Raw genomic sequence first — 6,473 nt, forward strand, 5'->3', positions numbered from 1 at the left:
CCTTCAGCTCAGGTCATGATCCCAGGGTCCTGGGATCGAGCCCCGCATCGGGCTCCTTGCTCAGCGGGAAGCCTGCTTCTCCCTCTCCTTCTACTGCTCCCCCTGCTTGTGCTCTCTCGCTCTCTCTGTCAAATAAATAAAATCTTTAAAAATAAATAAATAAATAAATAAATAAAATAAAAAGCTGTAAAATTCAGCTAAAGTAACTAGAGGGAAATTGTATGACCTTAAATGAATATGCATGCTCTACAAACTTAGCCAGCCGCGTGCCCCTTCCCTTGTATTTCTGCCTTAAATATTTTTTTCTGCCTTAAATATTTTGAGGTTATGTTGTTAGATTCGTATAAATACTAGGTTACTTAGTTCCTGGTGAATTGTTTATCATCAAGCAATGACACCTATATCCCTAATAATTCTTTACCTCTTAAAATCAATTTTGTCAGATTTTAATATTGCTGTATCGGTTTTCTTTGTCCATGTCAACATACACTGAGAAGCAGCACAGAGCAGTGTTAAGAGCATGGCGTCTGAAGTCAGACTGCCTGGGTTCACATCCCAGCACTGACACTTTTTGGCTGTGTGACTTCAAGTCAGTTATAACCTCAGTTTCCCCATGTACAAAATGGGCGTAGTTAACTACCCACCTCAGAGGGGTTTTATGAGGATTAAAATAATTACTATTTTTAAAGCATTTTAAGGGGCAGCTGGGTGGCTCAGTTGGTTAAGCGTCTGCCTTCAGCTCAGGTCATGATCCTGGAGTGATCCTGGAGTCCCAGGATCAAGCCCCATGTCAGGCTCCCAGCTCAGCAGGGAATCTGCTTTTTCCTCTCCCTCTGCTCCTCCCCAATTGTGTTCTCTCTCTCTCTCTCTCTCTCTCGATCACTCTATCTCTCTCAAATAAATAAATAAAATCTTTTTTAGAAAGTGCTTTGAATATCATAAATAAGCACTACATAAGATTTATAAAATAAAGTAATTAAATATATATATCTGCATCCCTTTTCTGTGTCATTATTTTTTAAGTATTTCTCTGGTTAAACACCATACAGCTGGTAGATACTGCAGTGCTGCAGTAGATATTATGTAAGTCCTAGCACATATGTGTGAGTGTATGTGTAGAGTAACTCCTAGAAATGAGCTTGCTGGGTGGAAAGATATGTACATTTGTAATTTTGCTAGAGAGTGCCAAATTGCCTTACATAGAGGCTGGTACAACCCCGATGTAAGGCAATTTGGCACTCTCTAGCAAAACTGATCTTTGCAAGTCCGTTAAATGAAAAGCGGCATTTCAGAGCAGATTTAATTTGCATTTCTCTTATTTCAGGTGAGGTTGAGTATATTTGAATGTTCTTTGTATTTCTTTTTCCATGAATATTCTCTTACCCATTTTCAACTGGGTTGTTGTTCTTTTCTGTATTATTTGTACAAGTTTTTTTTTTTAAGATTTTATTTATTTATTTGACAGAGAGAGACACAGAGAGAGAGGGAACACAAGCAGGGAGAGTGGGAGAGGGAGAAGCAGGCTTCCCGCTGAGCAGGGAGCCCGATGTGGGGCTCGATCCCAGGACCCTGGGATCATGACCTGAGCCGAAGGCAGATGCTTAACGACTGAGCCACCCAGGTGCCCCATTGTACAAGGTTTTTTTTTTAGATATTGGAAAATCAGTCCTTGTTCTATGGTATGAGCTGATTTTTTTTTTTTTTTAATTTTAAGCACTTCCCCTCAGGAATGGAGAAAAATGGTGAGAAAGAAAATTTTGAATACTATCTCAAAACATTTTCTGCCAAGTAGTAAAAGCTACCTTTTTCTGGTCACTGACTTTGTGCTAAACACATGTTTAATATTTAAAACCTCACTTTCTGGTAGATAATATTATCTTCATTTTACAAATAAAAAAACTGAAGATCAGAGAGATTCAGTCATTTGCTCATTTAACAAATATTTAGTAAGCACCCACTGGGTTCTTTACTTTGGGGATATATTAGTAAGTGAAACAGAAAAGTTCCTTTTTATGGGCTTGCATTCTAGCTGGGGAAATATAGACAACAAACCACTACACAAATAAGATAATTTCTGATAGTGGTAAATGCTATGAAGAAAATAGGAAATGGGGGAGCTGCTGTTAGGTTGGGTGGTCTCCAAAGTCCTATCTGAAAATGAGTCAGCGGGGAGACTGCTTCTTCTTCTCCCTCTGCCCCTGCCCCCCCACCCCCAGCCGCTCGTGTTCTCTCTCCCTTTCTCAAATAAATGAGATTTGATCTGATGCCTAAAAGGAAAGAGAAGAGCTGGGAAATGGAACTGTTGGTATAAAGGCCCTAAGGCAGCAACAAGTTGGGCTCATTCAAGACACAGCAAGTTTGGTCGGAGGAGTGAACAGGGAAAGCCACTGGGTGGTTTTGAAAGGGAGGGTAATTTGATCCATAATGGGGGACCCCAAACAGCTTTTTTGTTGATGTGTATATCAGTTATCTGTTGCTGTCTAACCCCAAAAGGTAATGACTTACCACCAATCACTGATTTTCACTGGGTTTCTGTGGTACTGGAATTTGGGAGCAGCTGGCTTGGGCTTTTCTGTCTCGGTATCTCTTGTGAGGTTGCAGTCTTCGGAAAGCTTGGCTAGGGCTGAACAATCTCCTTGCAAGATGGCTCAGTCACATTAGCGGTTAAGTTGCTGCTGGCTGTTAGCAGGAAGACTCCATGCCTCTCCGTCTCCACAAGAGCCTCTCCACAGGCATACTTGAGAGTCCTCATGTCATGATTGCTGGCTTCCCCCACAGCAAGTGATCCAAGAAACAGCAATACAGATGTTGAAATGTTTTATAACCCAGCCTCAGAAATGGCACATTGTTCTTTCCTCAATATTCTACTGGTACATAGCCCTATTTGATGTGATCGTGACTGCCAGGAAATGTATGCCCTTGCAGGCCATCTTGGGAGACTGGCTACCACAATGTTTCAGTGGCTTTTAGGCAACAGGCTTGAACAGTGGAAACCTGAGTAAGGTAGAAGGGCCCACAGTGACCCCAACCCCCTGGCTAAATACAGACAGGCCCAGGGGACCCACCTCAAACTATCCATAGGCCCTAACTAACCAATGGGCTACTTACAACCGGGCACAGGTACCAAAAAATGGAAAATTCTGTATGTTCTCACACCTGCTCACCTTCCCTCTTGAAAAACAGCCCCAACCCATTGCCTCATTGCAGGCCGTCTCTCCTTTGTGGCCCTGCCCGCTGCTCCCTTGGGGTGTATTCGATAAATTTCTATCTCCTTTGTTCTGCCTCACGTGAATCCTGTCACTGCCCGCGCCACTGGCTTCCACCTGATTGAGTCACCCCACATTTGGGGACCCCCATCCAATAGGGACAGACACCACAAATGTGGGTATTTTTAAATTTGAGTTTATAAATGTAAACGTATTTTATATATTTGTATATATATTTAGAAAATAAAATATGTGATATTTACCACATTAGAAACTAAAGCTTAGGGGCGCCTGGGTGGCTCAGTCGTTAAGCGTCTGCCTTCGGCTCAGGTCATGATTCCAGGTCCTGGGATCGAGCCCCGCATCGGGCTCCCTGCTCTGCGGGAAGCCTGCTTCTCCCTCTCCCACTCCCCCTGCTTGTGTTCCCTCTCTCGCTGTGTCTCTCTCTCTGTCAAATAAATAAATAAAATCTTTAAAAAAAAAAAAAGAAACTAAAGCTTAAAAATATTGTTCATGGGGCACCTGGGTGGTTCAGTCAGTTGGGCATCCAGCTTCTGGTTTCAGCGCAGGTCATGATCTCAGGGTCCTGAGATCGAGCCCCAAATCCAGATCCATGCTACTCAGGGAGTCTACCTAAAGATTCTATCCCTCTGCCCGCCCCCCAACCACGTGCGCGCATGCACGTGTGCAACTGCTTGCACACTCTCCCAAATGAATAAATAAATCTTTTTAAAAAAATGTATATTGTTGGGACACCTGGGTGGCTCAGTCAGTTAAGCATCTGACTCTTGGTTTCAGCTCAGGTCATGATTTCAGGGTCGTGGGATTGAGCCCCGAGTCTGGCTCCCGGCTCAGCAGGGAGTCTGCTTGCCTCACTCTCCCTCTGCCCCCCCTCCCCCCCTTACGGGCTCTCTCTCTCTCTCTCTCAAATGAATAAATAAAACTTTAAAAATATATATATATTTTCCAAAACAAAAATAATCAGAAGAATGACATTGTTTTACATTTCTCCAAATCTTTTTAATAACTGGTTTGACAGAAGAGTGTTAGATTCTTAATTTTGCTTCTGCATACTCCACTAAACTATTTATGAGAGAATGAGAACAAAAAATGGAAAATAATGTCTTTGTGTTATTGTGAAAATAGTTTTGACTTCAAAGAACCTTTTGAAAGGGCTGAGCTATACTTTGGGAACGTTGGACTAGAATATGATGTAACAAATGATACCCAAATCTCAGTAGCTTAAAATAACAAAAGTTTATTTCTTGCCTATGCTACAAATCCATTTGGAGTTGCCCATGGTTCTGTTCTATGTCATCTTCACTGAGGAACCCAAACTGACAGGTCAGCCTCTAGCTAGGACATTGCCAGTCATTGTGATGGGTGAAAAGAACTTGGTAAATGATCCTATCTCTTCAAACTTGTGCTTGGAAGTGATGTCAATTTTTTTTCTTTTTTCATCAGCCAAAGCAAGTCACATGGGCAAGCTTTAGTTCATCAGGACTGGTATGTATAATCTAGTGTAGGGAGGGGCCCTGCTGGAGGGGATACAAAATATATGTGATATTTTATATATATGTATATACAAAATATACAGAGAGATATATATATATCTGTGCCATGGTGTTTAAGGAATATCATTCCAGTTGTGCATGGAGAATGGATTACTTTGAGGAGATGTAGGAAGGTACTCAGGAGTAAAAGTAGTGTTGGGCCACCTGATTGTCTCAGTCAGTAGAGCATGCAGCTCTTGATCTCAGGGTCATGAGTTCAAGCCCCACATTAGGGGTAGAGTTTATTTAATTAAAAAAAAAATGTAGAAGTTGTGTTAGAAATTGACACAGTGCTTGGGCCGAAGGTACGGTGGCTTGAACTAGATGGTAGCAGTGGTCTTTTTTTTTTTAAGATTTTATTTATTTGTCAGAGAGAGATAGCGAGAGAGGGAACACAGGCAGGGGGAGTGGGAGAGAGAGAAGCAGGCTTCCCGCTGAGCAGGGAGCCCAATGCGGGGCTCGATCCCAGGACCCTGGATCATGACCTGAGCCGAAGGCAGATGCTTAACGACTGAGCCACCCAGGCACCCCAGTAGCAGTGGTCTGATTCAATATATACTTTGGAGTTGGCAGAATTTGTTTTTGGAGTGGGGGTGGGGATAAGGGCAAATACTGAAAAAACTTCTAGGTTTTTGTCTTGAGCAACTGAGTGGATTGTATGACATGTAGAGATGGAGAATAGGTGGGTTTTTTGAGGGGTGGGTGAGTGAAACAAATGTTCTGTTTTGAACATATTAAGCCTGAGGTGCCCGTTAGACATCCAAATAGAAATGTTCAGTAGCCGCTGAGTATATAAGTCTGGAGATCAAGGGAGAGGTCAGAGCTAGAGATAGAAATTCTGCAGGCATTAGCATAGAGCTCTAGTAAAGCCAAGGAGTTGAATGAGATCTCCTAGGGAGAAAGTGTTAATATGGAAGAGAAGAGGGCTAAGGGCTAAAGCCTCAGCATGCTGCAACATTTATAGGTGAAACAATGGCTTTGGATCCAGCAAAGGAGATTGAGGAACCATTGAGGGAAGGTGAAAACTGGTAGAAATAGAAGCAGAATGAAGAAATTGGCTCAAGAAGTGGGGCATAGTCTATTTCAATGTTCTAGAAATCGGATAGGATGAGTATAGCAAACTGACCGTAGGATTTGGGAACATGGAAGTTATAGCTGACCTGGACAAGTACAGTTTTAGTGGAGAGGTGAGGATCAAAGGCTAATTACGGGAGTTGGGGCAAGTGAAGAATGGAGCACCTCTTTTGAGAAATTTTTTTGTTGGGTGGGTAACAAAGATGTGAAGATGAAATAAGGTGTACGTCAATTTTTTTCTTTCTTTCTTTTTTTTTTTGTAAATTGTCAATGCTCTGTAAGTGATAGGCTTGTTTTGTTATTTATTATCTACCTCCCAGGACTTTCCAACCTGCTCAGTGTGAAGAATCACTAAGACTAGGCTACCACTAGTCCCCAGCTTCCCGTCTATTAAGGCGCAGTGTATCTCCACGCAAAGACAAGCCAAGAAATGAAGAGACGGATGGAGGAGGCGGAAATGAAAAGGAAGGGGGAAAGGGAGGATTTGCTGAGTTAACATTGACCTCGCAGGGCCACCGTAGGGCAGACCCTCACAGCTACTACGCTCTTTTAGGGGGCGGAGCCGACAGGAAATTTAAACCGAAGCCGCGGCCGACGGCGCCTGCAGACTGATAATGTACTCGTGCAGTTTCCGTCGGCA

This window comes from Phoca vitulina, unplaced genomic scaffold (assembly GCF_004348235.1).
Source record: "Phoca vitulina isolate PV1807 unplaced genomic scaffold, GSC_HSeal_1.0 scaffold92, whole genome shotgun sequence".
NCBI classification, from domain to species: Eukaryota; Metazoa; Chordata; class Mammalia; order Carnivora; family Phocidae; genus Phoca; species Phoca vitulina.